The sequence below is a fragment of the Lithobates pipiens genome, unplaced genomic scaffold, assembly GCF_037356315.1.
Source record: "Lithobates pipiens isolate NorthernLeopardFrog02 unplaced genomic scaffold, aLitPip1_a1.2 Scaffold_13, whole genome shotgun sequence".
Classification (NCBI taxonomy): Eukaryota; Metazoa; Chordata; class Amphibia; order Anura; family Ranidae; genus Lithobates; species Lithobates pipiens.
The window spans coordinates 289,550,843-289,569,549 of record NW_027507718.1 but is presented as its reverse complement, the minus strand read 5'-3'; the positions used below and the strand labels follow the sequence as shown (position 1 = coordinate 289,569,549).

Genomic DNA, 18,707 nt, shown 5'->3' with positions numbered 1-18,707 from the left:
GGACACACCCCCTCATTGTCAAATGTGCTTTCATTTATTAAAGTGGAAGCCACTTCCGGGAGCCCACAGTTACAATGCCATCATAGAGAAGGGGGAGAGGAGCGGGGCTTCATGTGCCCGCATTGTGGGTGCACAAAGTGGAACAGGTAACTGTCTGTTTATTAAAAGTCAGCAGCTACACTTACAGACTTTTAAATGGGTGTAACTCTGCTTTAAACTGAATGTAACACTATCTGTGAATTCAGGGAGTATAATTAATGAAAGAGCTTTTCTCAATGGAGGAGGAAGCTGGCCATTGTTGAACAAATTCTACTGCTGTTCTGCCTGAAGACTGGAAGCTGTTAACCTCTGCAGGAGCTAGAAGGCATTCATCAGTAAATATTTGTCAATGATCCAGCTGCCTGCACACCGTGAGACATTCTTTATTACAGTAAGTGATGTGACTAACTGTAGGGATTTTTTTTTCTCCCTGCAACAGCAAACAGCCATCCACAATACCAAAAAGAGAAGAGTTGACTGTATGATATCACCATCATTCTCTGCATAATTCTCCTGTAAACCAGGTTGACTTGATAAGCCACCCCAAGGGGTGGGTCTATGACTGGCTAGGCTCAGTGAGCATCACTCAATCTAGAAGCAGAGGGGTGCTGGAGCATTGAGAGGAGTTGAATATTGCAGCAAATGTGGATTTAAAAATTTTTACTATGCTGGGACACTTCTTGAAAAAAAAATTAAGAAAAAACTTGAGTTGTGCTTTAAAAATTATATCTGATTGTTCGACACAGCTTACACTACTTTGCACTTTTCTTTCTGCTTTATTAGGTCCATTGTTATACTGTAACAGTGATAAATCCTAAGCAACGCAAATAGCAAATAAAATTGCTGCTTGGAAATTGAACAAAGTCATCTGAAGACAAAACTATTTACTAATACAGTAGTTTTTCTTAGTTACTGTTCAAATATTACCCTCATGGCATTAATCTTGCAGGAATATTCTATAATGGGAAACAATGGCCAACAATCTTAGAAATTAAGAAATGTTAGGCAACTAATCTCCTTTTTACATAAGTCTATGAAATGTGAAATAGCAGAGATCAATTACTAATACTTTCACAACACTACAAAATAGCGGCGCAGCATGATCATGGAAAATAGACCTGTTAATCCTGAAATCTCTTTGATGGCAGTTAACATATTGAAATATGATATAATGTGATTTTCCAGTGCAGACTATAAGCCCATACATGGGAAGAAAATTTGTTCTAAAAAGAAACTGTTCAGACTAACATGTTGTGTTGCAGTGCACTGAAATAACTGTCCTGAATGTTGTATTTCATGTACACTGACCTGAAGGGCAGCACATTATTATTGTTATTATTATACAGGATTTATATAGCGCCAACGGTTTGTGCAGCGCTTTACAACATGAGGGCAGACAGTACAGTTACAATACAATTCAATACAGTAGGAATCAGAGGGCCTTGCTCATTAGAGCTTACAATCTAAATGATATGACAATTAACACACACAATTTCAATAAGAATAATAATAATGATAATATATGGTATATATATATATATATATATATATATATATATATATATATATATATATATATATATACATATACAGTGGTGTGAAAAAGTGTTTGCCCCCTTCCTCATTTCCTGTTCCTTTGCATGTTTGTCACACTTAAGTGTTTCGGAACATCAAACCAATTTAAACAATAGTCAAGGACAACACAAGTAAACACAAAATGCAATTTGTAAATGAAGGTGTTTATTATTAAAGGTGAAAAAAAATCCAAACCATCATGGCCCTGTGTGAAAAAGTGATTGCCCCCTAAACCTAATAACTGGTTGGGCCACCCTTAGCAGCAACAACTGCAACCAAGCGTTTGCGATAACGTGCAATGAGGCTTTTACAGCGTCCTGGAGGAATTTTGGCCCACTCATCTTTGCAGAATTGTCCTAATTCAGTTACATTAGAGGGTTTTCGAGCATGAACGGCCTTTTTAAGGTCATACCACAACATCTCAATAGGATTCAGGTCAGGACTTTGGCTAGGCCACTCCAAAGTCTTCATTTTGTTTTTCTTCAGCCATTCGGTGGTGGACTTGCTGGTGTGTTTAGGATCATTGTCCTGCTGCAGAACCCAAGTTCGTTTCAGCTTGAGTACACGAACAGATGGTCGGACATTCTCCTTCAGGATCTCTTGGTAGACAGCAGAATTCATAGTTCCTTTTATCACGGCAAGTCTTCCAGGTCCTGAAGCAGCAAAACAGCCCCAGACCATCACACTACCACCACCATATTTTACTGTTGGTATAATGTTCTTTTTATGAAATGCAGTGTTCCTTCTACGCCAGATATACTTGGACACACACCTTCCAAAGAGTTCCACTTTTGTCTCATCGGTCCATAGAATGTTGTCCCAAAAGTCTTGGGGATCATCAAGATGTGTTGTGGAGAAATTGAGATGAGCTTTGATGTTCTTTTTGCTGAGCAGTGGTTTTCTCCTTGGAACTCTGCCATGCAGGCCATTTTTGTCCAGTCTTTTCCTGATGGTGGAGGCATGAACGCTGACCTTAACTGAGGCAAGTGAGGCCTGCAGTTCCTTGGACGTTGTTGTGGGGTCTTTTGTGACCTCTTGGATGAGTCGTCGCTGCGCTCTTGGGGTAATTTTGGGCGGCCGGCCACTCCTGGGAAGGTTCACCACTGTTCCATGTCTTCGCCATTTGTGGATAATGGCTCTCACTGTGGTTCGCTGGATTCCCAAAGCTTTGGAAATGGCTTTATAACCCTTTCCAGACTGATAGATCTCAATTACTTTCTTTCTCAATTCTTCCTGAATTTCTTTGGGTCTCGGCATGATGTGTAGCTTTTAAGGATCTTCTGGTGGACCTTACTGTGTCAAGCAGCTCCTATTTAAGTGATGCCTTGATTGTGAACAGGTGTGGCAATAATCAGGCCTGGGTGTGGCTAGAGAAATTGAACTCAGGTGTGGACAACCACAGTTATAGTATGTTTTAACAAGGGGGGCAATCACTTTTTCACACAGGGCCATGATGGTTTGGATTTTTTTTCACCTTTAATAATAAACACCTTCATTTACAAATTGCATTTTGTGTTTACTTGTGTTGTCCTTGACTATTGTTTAAATTGGTTTGATGTTCCGAAACACTTAAGTGTGACAAACATGCAAAGGAACAGGAAATGAGGAAGGGGGCAAACACTTTTTCACACCACTGTACATATATATATATATATATATATTTCTCATATGGGAAATTAACTCAAAACCTATCAATTAATTGCATTTTGCTTCTACCAGATGAACCAAACAAGAAAACTGCCATAATTGCATTTGTTATGCTCTTAGGCCCCATTCACATGGAACAATTACACCCCTTTTGTGCAGGGTCATGTTTACCGGTATGGTGATGCACAGGTGTTGCATGCATCCCCATGTCAGCAGTCTAATAGCTGTCAAATGGGCACAGGGGCAACACAGATGTCATATTGAGAGCAGTGTCCATACAGCCACTGCGTTCTAACATACAACAATGGGACTGCCGGCACATGAAAGCATGAAAGCATGCAATACCTGTGCATCCCTGTGTCTGTAAAACTTGGCCCTGTATGGGGCAGACATGTAATTGCTCATGTAAATGAGGCCTCACAGTGATTCTAAAGAAATAAATAAATAAATAAAAAATAACAAACAAAACCCCCAGTCTTCTTCTTTGTGAAACCCTGACAGTGATCCTGGCCCTCCCCCCCTCTGCCGAGTGCCCCCAATGGCAGGCTCGCGCCCAAGCAATGCTCTTGTGAATGGACACAATTCACAGACCGACATAATAATTATGATACAATTTTATTTGCATACAAACATTGCATGAAAACATCCACCATTTTGGAACAGATGTCACAGGGTGCTGATCTTTCTTGCAGTTCAGAAATTATCCACTTGCCGACTGCTGCACATCGATATATACGTCGGCACAATGGCAGCGGTGGGCAAATGGGCATACCTGTAAGTCCCCTTTAAGAGCCAGGGATAGCAGGCACGACCATGCCTGCGGGACCGGCGGACTCGATGTCTGCCGGTCTACAAGCAATCGTGTCATGGAGCCTCAGAACAGGGAAGAGCCTATGTAAACAAGGCATTTCCCCATTCTGGCTTGTGACATGACAGAGACCACCACTCCCTGACATCAGGAGTGGTGATCGCTGTCATGTGACTTGAAGCCCATCCCCCCACAGTTAGAATCACTCCCTAGGACACGCTTAACCCCTTCATTGCCCCCTCTAGTGGTTAACCCTTTCACTGCCAGTGTCATTTACACAGTAATCAATGCATTTTATAGCGCTGATCGCTGTATAAATGGCAATTGGCCCAACACAATGTCAAAATTGTTTGATGTGTCCGCCATAATGTTGCAGTTGCCATTACAAATAAGAAATAATTAAAAATAAAAATGCCCTAAAACTATCCCCTATGTTGCAGATGCAATAACTTTTGCACAAACCAATCAATATACGCTTATTGCGATTTTTTTTTTTACCAAAAATATGTAGAAGAATATTTACAAAATTGTTTATTATATTTTTTTTATTTTTTGGGGGGGGGATATTTATTATAGCAGAAAGTAAAAAATAATGTGTTTTTTTCAAAATAGTTTTTCTGTTTATAGCGCAAAAAACAAACAAGCGCAGAAGTGATCAAATACCACCAAAAGAAACGGTAAACTGTTGGCCATGCTGGTGGCTGAGCAACGGGTGCAGACTAATATTCCCTCTATCAAGAACACTCAGGGTGACCTGTTGACAACTCCGACGGACGTACTGGACACATTTGTGGAATACTACAAGACTTTGTATGCGCCCATACCGACCTATGACATAGCGGAGTTAGACGGGTTGTTAGCATCACTGCAGATCCCGAGAATGTCTGAGGCGGATAGGGACTTTTTGGAGGCTGACATAACGACGGAAGAAATTGAAAAAGCTATTAGGTCCTTCCCTCCCCGTAAATCCCCAGGGCCTGACGGCTTCTGCATCGAGTGGTATAGACAGGATTTAGAAGAATTGGTGCCCAGACTTAAAAACTTATATGATTACTGCTTGGAACACAGGTGTCTCCCGGCTTCTTTGCTGGAGGCACAGGTGATCTTGCTGCCGAAGCCGGGCAAGGACCCCCTATCTTGTTCGTCATATCGACCGATCGCGCTGCTGAACCAGGATTTAAAAATTCTAACGAAGGTGCTGGCTACTAGACTCTCTCAGGTTATCACGACTCTGGTGGATATAGATCAGACGGGTTTCATTCCGCAGAAATCTACTGAAACTAATTTACGCAGATTGTTTACCCACCTACAAATAGAACACACAGAAAAAGGATCTAGAGTGGTAGTTTCCCTGAATATGGCCAAGGCCTTTGATTCAGTAGACTGGCAATACATGTTAACAGTTCTGCGGAGAATGGGCTTTGGGGAGATCTATGTGACCTGGATTTCCTTTCTTTACAGTTCTCCACAGGCGGGTATCAAGATAGCCAATTCAGTCTCCCCTCAATTTGGCGTTCACAGGGGTACGCATCAGGGGTGTCCTCTATCCACCTTCTTATTTGCATTGGCAATAGAACCGCTGGCTATAGCCCTGAGGCTCTCACCTGGGGTAGGAGCACTGGAGGTGGGGGGTATTAGGGAGTGTATAGCGCTCTATGCAGATGACATGCTCCTCTTCTTGAAGGATGCAGGGCCATCTTTGGAGGCGGTGTTCGGGGTGCTTGACAAATTTGCTGAGTTCTCCGGGCTCCGGTTCAACTGGGAGAAATCCAACGTGATGGCTATTGACGGGGAGGCGCGGGAGTCGGCGACCGCTAGGGTTCCCATTGCCTGGGTGCAAGAATTTAAATACTTAGGAGTGAAGGTTTCACCAAGAGTGGGCGACTTTATGTCTCTGAATCTCCTCCCCTTGCTGGCCAGGGTTAAGGGGCAGCTGGAAGCTTGGAAGCATCTGCCGCTGTCCCTCATTGGTAGGGTTAACCTGCTCAAAATGAAGGTTCTGCCTATATTCCTTTACCTTTTACGTAATTCTCCTATTTGGATTCCTTGCTCATTTTTTCGGAGGTTTAATAGTCTCTTTGGATCCTTTTTGTGGGCCGCTACGCACCCCCGCATAAGTCTCAGGGTTTTGCAGGAGCCATGGGGTCAAGGTGGCTTAGCATTGCCGGATCTCTTTAAATATTATTTAGCTGGGCAAATGGTGGTCGCCGGATGGTGGCTAACACGGGAGGACGGGGATTCGGCAAATGTACTGGAGGCGGCCCTTTTGGGCTCATATGAGAGCCTGTCCTATCTGGTGTATAGAGGTTCAGGGGCTTCACCAGCTCTGACGGCCTCTATGCGAGCAACGATACAGGCCTGGGAAAAAGCGCAGACCTTGATGAAACAGCCAGAAGGGAGTTGGTCTCCTGACACTCCTCTATGGTTCAATCCTAAATTGCCACATTTTGGGGGCATACCGAATCCGGTGATATGGGCCAGGGTAGGCATTAAGCAACTGCAGCATGTGGTGGGAGGGGGGAAGCTCTTGATGTTTGATCAGCTTAAGGTGAATCATGATCTTCCAAATTGGTATTTTTTTCGATACCTACAGTTGCGGCACGCTTTTCTCTCTCAGTTCGGTCCTGGGGCCCTGCAGTTGGGAGCTTCGCCTCTTGAAAATGTGCTGCGGACAGAGGACCTGAAAAAGCCTCTCTCCGTTGTGTACAGAATGTTGCCGAAGCCTATCCAAAAATGTAGGGATGTTTGGAGTGCTTTAGTACCTGACTTTGGAGGGAGGATTGGGACGACATGTGGGGACACCCGTTTCAGACCCTAGTATCGGCTAGAGACAAGCTTATCCAGTTTAAAATCCTGCATAGAGTATACTACACCACAGCCAGACTGGCTAGGATTTACGGTACGGGTGCGGGGGGATGCTGGCGCTGCACAGCTGACCGAGCTGACTTTGACCATGTGTTCTGGCAGTGCCCGCGGATTGAGGAGTTCTGAAAGGGAGTGACACAAGTTATGCAATCTGTCCTTTCGGTGCCGATTCCAGTCACAGTTGCGGTATGTTTGCTCGGACTGGTGCACCTCGTAAGGCGCACAGGATCTCTCTGGCGCTGTTTTATGCACGCAAAGCTATCCTGCTGTGTTGGAAGAAACCCGAACCTCCTTCGGTTTTTTATTGGAAAGGTTTAATTAATAAAGCTTTACCGTTATACAAAGCCACCTATCTTAGCAGAGGGTGCCCTAACAAATTTGAGAGAGTGTGGCGGTGCTGGCTTGATGCCGCAGATACTGTGAATTAACCGCTAGGTGGGTGGTGTTCTCCTTGAGTGTCGGGTGAGGGGCGGGACAGGGAGGTGCTATCCCTTGGGTTGGCTTACATCCCCAATTCAAGTAGTCAAATACTCAGCTACGGTACAAGCTATGTGTTTCTTATATGTGTGGTACTGTCAGTGATCATAGACTGAGCTTAAGAGGAGGAATGGAGGGCTGCACAGGAGGGAGTTTTGTTGGGTGGGGGGAGGGAGAGGGTGGGAAGGGTGGGGGGGGTCCTGGGGGTTTTTTTTGGGACCGTTTGGTATGTTTGTATGTTATTAATGTGTTGAAAATTTTCAATAAAAATTAATTAAAAAAAAAAAAAAAAAATACCACCAAAAGAAAGCTCTATTTGTGGGGAAAAAAAGGACATCAATTTTGTTTGGGTACAATATCGCACGACCGCGCAATTGTCAGTTAAAGCGACGCATTGCTGAATTGCAAAAAGTGCTCTGGTCAGGATGGGGGTAAAATCTTCTAGGGCTGAAGCAGTTAAACAAAGTAAATCTGTAATCAGGGCTGGACTGGGACAGAAATTTGGCCCTGGACTTCATCCAGACCGGCCCACTTACATTTTGAGTGTCCCATCACCAGCCACTTACAACAAAGTGTCCCATCAGCACCACCTTACATCAGAGTGTCCCATCACCGGCCCCCTTACATCAGAGTGTCCCATCAGCAGCCCCCTTACATCAGAGTGTCCCATCAGCACCTCCTTACATCAGAGTGTCCCATCACCAGCCCCCTTACATCAGAGTGTCCCATCACCAGCACCCTTACATCAGAGTGTCCCATCACCAGCCCCCTTACATCAGAGTGTCCCATCACCAGCCCCCTTACATCAGAGTGTCCCATCACCAGCCCCCTTACATCAAAGTGTCCCATCACCAGCCCCCTTACATCAGAGTGTTCCATCAGCACCCCCTTACATCAGAGTGTGCCATCAGCAGCCCCCTTACATCAGAGTGCCCCATCACCAGCCCCCTTCACCACAGAGTGGCCCACTGAGCCATCAGCCCACTGGGAAACTCCCGGTAGTCCCGATGGCCAGTACATGCCTGTCTGTAATTGAACTGGACTTTCAGCACCTAAGACCAGGTAACAAAAGATGATGTGACAATATACTGTAACTATCTCTTTTGCAGATTTGTACTCAGCTTCAGTCTGTGCTGTATGTGACATCAGAAAACATGGCTCCTTCCCATAATTACATAATCTTGATTCATGCAATTCCAGCACAAGGCTGAAAACTAATTGCACTAATTGGTTCAACTTGGCACTGAATGAAAACTAAGATGGGTCTATATAGTGGTAAAGATGATTACTGCATCCTATTCTAGGTTCTGCTTGGCACACTTTTTCAGCTAAATAAAATAAATGATTAAAAAAAATTAAACAAATATCATACTTACCATTCTGGGCTCCCTCGTTACTGGATTTGGTAAACAGCAGCAGGAGTGAATGAATCCCACTGTGCATGCTGAGTCCAGTGAGGAGGGAGAGAGAGCAGAGATACTCTCGGGCACAGTGCTGCACTGAAATTAGGCTCAGGTTAGTATTTGGGGGAGCTGCACAGAAAAAGTTTTTTAACTTAATGCTAATAATTCAGTAGGGTAAAAAACCTGAAGCCTTTACAATCACCTTAAGACAATCAAATAGCTGATCTACACCCATTTCTTCCAAGTCTTCCTCTCCCTACTTACCTTCATCCCTGTTAGGTTAATGTTGGGAAGAGTTCCTGTGGCTCCTCAACCTCATTTCTGATCTACCCGTTACAACCCCCTGCCTAATCATCCAAACACATACCCTCTCTTAAATTGTTAACTAGATTATCTCTGACAAAAAAGCCCTCAACTTGGCACCCAAGCTCCATCCAACCATCCCAAATCCATTCCCAGGTCACCTCCTGAACTCCCTAATCATGGCACAATTCTTCCCCTTTTATTTTTTTATATTCCTCAAGCAGCTTGAACACTCTCAGACTAGAAGATACCCATATAGAACCACTACACCTTATCTCCAGCCACATGTGGTTGTTACCTTTAGGGATGTAAGCAGGGGTCAAGTCCTGGGGAAAAAAGTATGGGAACTCCCACCCAAGATCCATTCGCCCACCAAAAAAAAAAAAAAAAGATACGCTCATATACACGAACGCTTCAAAAGTGGTATTTTTCATCCAATTTTCGTATTGTGTGTATGAAGCGTAACTGTTAGTACATAAAAAGAACTATCCTCAATAAACATAAATACGGTAATTCTCTGAATAATCAGCATTCAATCGTGCTTCCATGCAAATGTGAACATCATGTTCTGATCTTTATTGTGGAATTTTATTTTGTATATAGATTGATTATGTGGTGACTTTACACTTTTCATTGAACAGAGTTTGGATAACACAGGGTTAAACGGAAAGGTCATAAATGAACTGCACATTATCTGGACAGAATGCTTGGGGAGATAGTGATGTGTTCCTGCTTAGGAGATGTATGTTAGCTTGGGGGGCTGCAAACTCTGCAGGGCTCCAACACACACTCGCTGCTATTCCAACCCTTCACATATTTCCACATAAACTTCCCTCCTGGCATTAAACTTTGCTAGGTATTGTGCTCAGCTTACCCCCCCCCCCCCCAAACTGATGTTCCTCCCTCAGCTCACCTCTCTCCCTGCATGTCCTGTGAGCAGAATAGCTGTGCTCCTCCTCTGGGTTCTCTCATCATATGGCATTGAAGATAGAGGAGGGGGGGATTCAGCAGGGCACACAGAGCAAGTATACAGGAGACTGGGGGGGGGGGGGAGATGAGGAGACAGGAAATCAGGAGGGGTCGGCGAGGAGGAGCGCATCACAAGAGATCTGACTAAATACAATCTCTTACCAGCAGCAGGGACTTGATCTACCCATCAGCTAGCTGTGATTATATCGAAGCGGAAGCTGTCATGGGGCCCCCTACTAGTAATGCCTGAATGGTCAGGAGTGCGGCACTTACTATTGCGAGCTGTGTCGGCAGCTGCTGGTGTAGCACCTGCCATACAGCTCGCATACTTCAGTCTTGCAGGACGTGGCTGCTAACGGGAACTGAGTTCCTGTTGTGGAGAAAGTACAGGAACCCCGTTCCCGTGCGTTCCCACAGGACTTGAGCCCTGGATGTAAGCCATGCAACTGTCTACACCATTCTGTGTTAACCCAAGAAATATTGTATCTCCCACATTACGCTCTAATGCCTTCATCTGCATAGTCACATTGTTCTATATCTTTCTAAGTTAAAATGAAAAAAAATTACTTGAAACAAAAATGTTTGCAAGAACCTTTTTCAAGCTTTGCCTCCTAGTTTGTCCACGTAGCAGTCATTGAACTCTGTAGGGAACATTTTGTATCAAAAAATGTGATATCAACTTCTAAAGTTTGATACATTTCTTTAAATATTAAAGGTTTAGTGCGCTAGCTCCCTGTTACATTCTTAATTCCCATTCACTCTTTAGAACCTGTTTAATGCTAAAATTTCAATAAAACCAGATTTAAGCTAAAAAAAAATAAAAAAAAAATAGCAGCATTAGATACACGACTGGGGAGCTACATGATTTTAAGAAAGGAACAAATGGTGTGCGTCAGATTTTTATTTTTCTGTTCCTAATAAAACATACAGTTAGGTAAAAAACCATAATCCATCTAGCATGCTTCAAAAAAGCTCTCTGAAAGCCTGCTTAGTTTGATAAAATATTCTTTAAAGCTGAACTCCAGGAGGATATTAAAACACTGTTATGTAATCATTTTTAAATGTATTTCTAAATGTCACTAGTGTAAGTACCTGAATCAAAAGAAAACTGAAGAAAAATAAACAACTTGAAATAAATGCCTTGGGCATTTAGCTTTACCTACTTTTTTCTATTTTCCTTTCAGTGGTGATTTCCTTTACATGCTTTACAATTGCTTTCTGAATTTGATGCTTTCAGATTAATATTCACACATTGGGAATAATTTAACATTAAAGTCAAATTAAAAAAAATAAAAAAGGTAACAACTGCTCAGTGCAAAGATACTGCATGGATTTTTTGTCCCCTTATTTTCCCACAGTCCCTACCAGCCCCGTAGGCTCCTACCCTCCTTCCAGAGCCTCCTCAAGCTGGGTGCACATTCTCGTCAGATCCTATGTCTAGCTCTGAGCATTTATAGAAGCCCACGGTGCTATTAATTCCCAACCCCACCTAGCAAGAGTATGACTGCAGGCAGCAGGAGCCTATGGCTTTTTGCTTCTCCTATGAAACCAGAAAGTGAGGGGTGGCAACACTGGAGCTGGAGCCAGTGTTAGAGAGGTGACAAGGAGCCAAGTAAAGTTTTAGGGCGGGACTGCTAAGATGATAGTGGGATGTTTTTTTTTTACCTTAATGCACAGAATGCATTAAAGTAAAAAAAACTTTTAAACTTAATAAACTGGCACACCTTGCTCTTGCACCTATATGTAAAAATGTTACATAACTGGTATAAATAGTGGTCTTTTAAATTTTACTATTGAAGAAAAGGCGTCAACACTAGGGTTGATGTAGGGGAGAATATTCCCTTATGAAAGGACAAGTGCTGTAGGTTAGCTTATATCTAAGATAAACTTTTTGCACAAGGAGGAAAGGGTCAAGCCAGTTGGATACAATCTAAATGGCACACATAGGGTTAATATATGTTCCTACTTCTACGATTACAAAAAACAAACAAAAGATTAAAATAAAAAGGCTACATAAATAAAATGTTCATAAAACAAATACAAATAAGCAAATCAATGACTACAAAAGAGCAGAGTATCACATCTATAAACTTGGTGGTAGACAATTAAACAGACCCTTAAAAAACATTTCATGACTTTGAAGGGCAAGGGTAAGAAATGTAAATTGGAGGTCAGATCTAAATATTAAACCGGCTCAGACCCCTATATTAACTACCCCGTAAAGAAAAGATGTGTATACTTACCTATTGTAAGAGCGCTCCAGTCTGATCATGTGACTGGCTCCGGGTGTCAGGGGAGAGGAGGGACAGCCAAGAAAATGTTTTGAATTTTTACTGAACATAATCTCTACAAAAATCTGTTCTAGATTTGATGTAATTCTTGGGGGTTGATTCCTTACCCATAATTTTTAATTATATTTGCCCATCAAACAGCTTTAGAAAATATCCAAGGCTTAGAAGACCATAGTATCTTTTCATGTAGGGGCCTTTTTATAAATATGAAAGAAGCACCACATTGTAAGTGATATTAGGGTACTTGCATATAGTATGGATGCTTGAACATCAGTATTCCTGACAGAACACTGCATTGCTTGCAAACATGTATTTGCGCGTACACACGTAATTAAAATTTTAGTTCCCAAAATACAATTCTAATCTCTTCAAATTAGTACTGTACATATACGTCTGTAAAATACTGACCGGAAATGCAACTTTCTGTATTTTTTTTATTTTTTACTGTCTATACGCAGCTCATGTTTATGCACTTGTGTGTGTACAGGTACATTGAAAACAATGGGCTGCATTTACATCATCAGTATAAAAAAGAAAGCGCCTGAAAATGCTGCATGTTTAAGCAGCAGTGTGCAAGAGGCCTTAAAGCTGATATCCAGCTTTTAGTGAAGTTTAGCTGGTCCAAACAAACTATTACCTTCACATGCAGTGACTGTGTACTGTATACATTGTACATAGTTCACAACCCACTCCTAAAACCAAATTTAAGTTTGGCAGAATGCTGCTCAGAAATTTAAAATTTAAAAGAATCTTTGTATTCTATAAATAAATTAATACAACGTTTCTTCTGATTGGCTGAATCAGAGATCATGACATCCACCCACCATTCTGCCTCAACCATTTAGAATACAACGATCCCTTTGAATGCCTGAGCAGCTATACTGTTCTGGGAGTGGGACGGGACGTTAACGTCCCAATGCCAGAGCACTGCCTTGTATACTGTAAGTAGCTAAGGCATACCTACATACAGTTTATATATCACACACAGCCATTAAATTTGTTAGTGAAGGAAACAGTTTGATGCAGCTTGGTCTAAACCAGGGGTCTCCAAACTATGGCCCTTAGGAACTACAATTCCTATCATGCCTAGTCAAGTAGTCATGTCTGTCAATGTCAAAGTTTTACAATTCCTCATGGGATGTGTAGTTCTGCAACAGCTGGAGGGCCGTAGTTTGGAGATCCCTGGTCTATATAAACTGTTCAGACTTTACTAAAAGCTGAAAATCAGCTTTAATGGCAACAGATTCCTGATTGGCCACTGTTGGATTCAATATGAACGCATGTAATATTTTTGGGATCCATACATCGGCTCTCACTCCCAAATAATCAGCTTGATTGAGTTTTACAGTGTCCTGGAGAACAGGATGCCGTCCCCCGGTTGGAATGTAGCCAGTTAAACCTCTATTTTACATGAGACTAGAGGCTCGAATCTATCTATGAGAGCTACTCTGCATGACAATGCTGACTCCGATCTGTCTATGAGAATCCCTGATTCAAGCAAGCTTCAAAGAAGAACCTAACTGACAGAGATAATGGAGGTGGGGCACTGGAGATCAAACCCCAAGATTTGACCCCAGTCGGATTAATTGCAATTTATAGACAGACACTGCCCCCCAGAAGCCAATGATGGCAAGACGGTCAGAAATTAAACTGGTGTAGGAGACGCCCCAGAGACACTGTGATTCGTCCACAAGCAAAGTTGGGCAGGCAATGGGATGCGGTGTGTTTCAGGTGTGTTTGTCAAAAGGGAATGTTTCAAACAGAGCTCCCTCTTATTCCATCACGAGGATAGCCAGTAGGACGTGCTAAGTATACCCTTGTATTGTGTTCTGATTGTATGCTATGTATTCTTGTAATTTCTAATAATACCTTATATAAGCTTTCTTATTTCCTTGGGAAATAAATGAGATTTGATTAATCTTAAACCGTGTGTTTGGTTTCATAGCTAACTTTGTATTATTGTGATATTAACAGTAGCATGCTCTCAGAGTTTTAATAGACTAACTAATCTATAGGGACTAGACAAATTAATACATACATGATATAATAATAGTAATTAGTATTATATCGCTTTCTTCAGCCACTAAGGGCAGTAACTTCTCTGTTACTCCTTTTTCTGTGAATAGGCCCTTTAGTTTTGCAAAGACCTCATACAGTAGAGAGATGTCATGCAATATGTAAACCTTTACTGTATTATTAGGCTTTGCAGGTATCTAGATTTTTATCATGTTCTATCACTTCACTTCCAAAGAAACACCATATCTGTGCCTACACTGTACTTAATGTTAGACAATACACAGCCATCAGTGGGTGTTAAGTGTTTTAACAAGCAAATTGTACACAGCGAGTGCTCCTTACACATTATAAGTACCGCAGCTTGAATTTCTTACAGCTCGAGGTGGGCTGATTGTGAACTGTCACAACCCACATGCCATTAAAGTATAGGTTTCTATGACTGAGTTAAAAATAATTAAAGCTCTTGGATTAGCAGTTAAATGAACTACAGTTTGAACTTACATTTAGGCATAAACTGGCAGTAAATCTTCAGAATCAGTTACAGGATACATCCAAACACCCATATATCTGTTTATTGATTTTTTTTTACTAAACTTATATAAAAAGAATGAATCTATAACATTCCCTATATGTTTTATATACTGATTAGTTATGTAAATGACTAAAACATTGAGAGCTTTCTGATCAGGTCTGCCTGTCAGGCGGACCTGATCGGAAACGCAAAGCAGCTCTATGGACAGGGGGACGTAAACAGACTTATGTTAATTTACTCCTGCCTACCTCCATGTCTGTCCAGGTCCAGGGAAGAAAACAGAAAAGGACTGCATCCTTTTCCGGACCTAAGCATGATGGATTAGAGGTAGCGTGATGTAAACGGACACACAGTTTAAATCCATCCACCTGTGGAGGTATCATTGGTCCACCAGACACAGATGTGAAAAACTGACGTCCATCCTATTTGACTCTACTTGAACAGGGCATCTTCTCACTGACCCCCTGTTGATCGAGCGGACTGGTTCCATGTGAAAGAAGCGAAGTTAGAGGAAACACCCATTTCTCCTATCATAGGCAGGACCCATCTTGATTTTTAACTTTTTTGTTTGAAAGTTCAGCATGCTCTTCAAACACAGTATTATGGAAGGACCTTATATTAAAAGCATATTTATACTGATAATGAAAAAGTGATATAAAGTGGTACTTTATAGACATATAAAGAAAAACTATTACAGATTTTTTTTTTAAATACACAAGGAAACCGTAGAAGACTATAATGCAATTGTTGAACAACCTGTAATTTGTAATAATTTATAAGGTGCCAATGCATCCCAAAGTTCAATAGTTCCAATATACAGTTCTGATACAGTTCTTAGCTGAAAACCTTACTAAGGCTACACAAGGAGATAACAATGAGCACTTTTGCCCACTGTAAGCACTGTTTTGTTTTATTATTGGCTTAAACCTCTGTCTTGTCTTCTTAGTGACATGGGGTAAGGAAGGCATTAACTGCATTTGTGTTTTAGTCTGTCAGGTGAAAATATACAAAAAAACAAAAGTGGTTCCTCATGTTACACACAAAATCAGATGTTTCCCTGGTTCAATGTATGGCCAGCTTAAAGGATTTTTGCATTTAAAAGAGCCGGATAACATGACCCAATAATAAGTTATAAAAATGTACTACTAGTTTAAAAAAAGCAAAAATTCTTTAAGTGCTTTCCTAAAGTCTTTACCAGGTACAAGTATCATTTTTAGGTTTTGAGGCTGCCTCTTCTCCTCGGCAAGGTCTTTATTAGGAAAGAACTCTCATGATGCAATGGAGGATCTTATGCTCTACAGTAGGGATATGCAATTAGCGGACCTCCAGCTGTTGCAAAACTACAAGTCCCATCATGCCTCTGCCTCTGGGTGTCATGCTTGTGGCTGTCAGAGTCTTGCTATGCCTCATGAGACTTGTAGTTCTGCAACAGCTGGAGGTCTGCTAATTACATATCCCTGCTCTACAGTATATGCCATGCTGCCAATTGGTAATGAATGTGATATGCAAAATTAGTGGACTGGGGGATATTGATAAAACTCAAGCTGGCTGAGACTTAGGCTATTTTTCTGTTTTATGTATTTTATATCAAAAGGCGTGTATATATATATTTTTAAATGCACTAGAATACAATACACAACCGCATGATTTTTATTGTTATGTATTGTAAAGTGTATGAATTTATTTCAATGCATCTATTATATAAATACTGACTTCCTGGTTCCCGAGGTCATGCTCAGGCCCACCCAATTTTCCTACCCTATTGTGAGGGGCGTCCCTACTGACAAAAAGTGAGGAGCAGGAAAAGATGGGCTTGAGGTCAGCCTTAGTATCCAAAATTAGTATCTGTAAGACAGAAACAATTGAAAGATATGTGTAGGAAAGCACGTTTCTGATGGCAGGATATTATTTGTTCATAGCTTCCTGTAATCCCCTCTACTGCAGCACTCATATTAGAATGAAAAGAAGAAAATCCAAGATCTGCAGGATCAAATGTATTTTTCCTGTTCTGGTTGACATCTCTTTTTTTGTTTTATGCTTTCCATTTAGGTATGTATGCTGAGTGTGCCTCACATACCCAAAATCCCAATACAATCCTATTGATAATATAGTACCATACCCTGTTTTTTCATTTCAGATTATCCAATCTGATTTTTTGCTGGGGGCCATTTTTGGACCTTCACTGGGATATGTTATTTAACTTCTCTGTTTTATGAGACCTACCTATCTCTTACATTTGTATGGGTTAATGAAAATCTCTGATACGTGACCTATGCTGCCTATTCTGTGTGATTTCCGTTTTTTCATTTTTTGATGTATATATATATATATATATATATATATATTGTTTGTATAATGTTTTTCTTTACTGATATATATGCTTCTTTAATAGACACATGGCTCTGTTTGTTAAAAATCCTGAAGATGGGCATCAAGCTGGAAACATCAGGTTCGTCAGAAAGCCTGTATGTGTCTGTAATCCATATAAATGCTACTGTATACTTTTGTCTTCTATGACCAAAGTTTTCTTTTATTGAATATACTATTTTTGTAATAAAACTTTTTTTTACAATACTCATTGTTTTTGGTCACTTTTAAAGTCCCACTCACCAAGGGGGTTTTGCTTTTCTCTGCATATTAGAATGAAGGTTGGCAACGTGTTCCTTTGCTAAGCCTGACAGAAGTTCCTAGATCACAACGCTGGCTGAACAGAGTAACAAATCTTTTAAACATTAGGACAGTTTGCCTATATGATATTCAACTTTGTATTTAGAAATATGCTTGGAGAGTGTATAAATTTAGGAAAACTACAGCAATTGCCCATTTCTGAATATGGCTGTGGTATTAAATTCCTGCAGGCTCTGAGAGGGTTGGGTAATTGATTTGAAAAAAATAAATGTTTAGCCATTAAAAAGAGAGCAGATAAACGCGTTAAAGCACTTGTTACCCCAAAATTTCATATTCCTAATATGTGCCTGTTGTACCATGACCTTATATGAGAAAATATAATGCTCTCTTTGTATTGCTTCCTTTGTGTGATATCCCTGGTGGTCCCGCCAGTGCCAGTCCCCCTGCTTAAAAACTGACCACACTAAGCAGGAGAGCACACTGTGGTCAGTTCTCTTGCTGTGCTGGGAACTCAGTGTACTCTCCTCCAATGATCAGATTTGCCTTGACACGCCCAACACCACCCCACACCCACCCCCCCCCCTCCCCAGCCTTTTACTGGGAAGCTTAGTGTGTTACTGTTTCTCCTCCGCCACCTCTTAGGTACCTGAGAACAGAGGAAATGTGATCACTTTTTTCACACCTCCCTGTGTGGCAAAGATGGCCACCTTAAGCAAGTGTGTGTGTGTGTGTGCATGCCAACACACACACACACACACACACACACACAGACAGTTGGCTCAGTGCTGAACCTCCTAAAAGTGCAGGGTCAGCATCACTTCCTGCCCAGCTACTGTGCTGAAACTGCACCACTAACAGGCGCTGTGTCACCAAAGAGACTAAAAGATATAGTCTGGGTCTGCTTGTGTAACAGCTGCAGTGACCAGTCAGGGAGCTCAGTAACAATGAGCCTGTGGTTATTCCAAGCTCAGTGTTACTGACTTACACTGAGGACAGAGTGCCTGGTATGGGCACTCTGGCCTCATTGCCTCCTCCACCCCTCTTTAATGCCTTCATAATTGCTGCCTTAATTGGTCTCCCGGGTGGCACAGCCCTGACCTCCCCTAATCGAATTGCTCCTTTGCGGTCCTTGAACGTTGCAGAATTTCTCTTGC

At 41.6% G+C, this 18,707-nt stretch overlaps 1 protein-coding gene and 1 long non-coding RNA gene across 3 annotated transcripts in view; one reads left to right on the top strand and one right to left on the bottom strand.

Annotated features, from left to right (window-relative positions):
* The window catches only part of ANK2 (ankyrin 2), a 749,119-nt gene that overhangs the window by 439,566 nt on the left and 290,846 nt on the right, over window positions 1–18,707 (bottom strand). The window lies entirely within an intron of this gene.
* Window positions 63–18,707, top strand: part of LOC143974931 (uncharacterized) — a 57,334-nt gene continuing 38,689 nt past the window's right edge. Inside the window, exons 1-2 of the long non-coding RNA XR_013272299.1 lie at window positions 63–146; window positions 17,318–17,374. This is a non-coding gene — a long non-coding RNA (uncharacterized LOC143974931). The remainder of the gene's footprint in view (window positions 147–17,317; window positions 17,375–18,707) is intronic.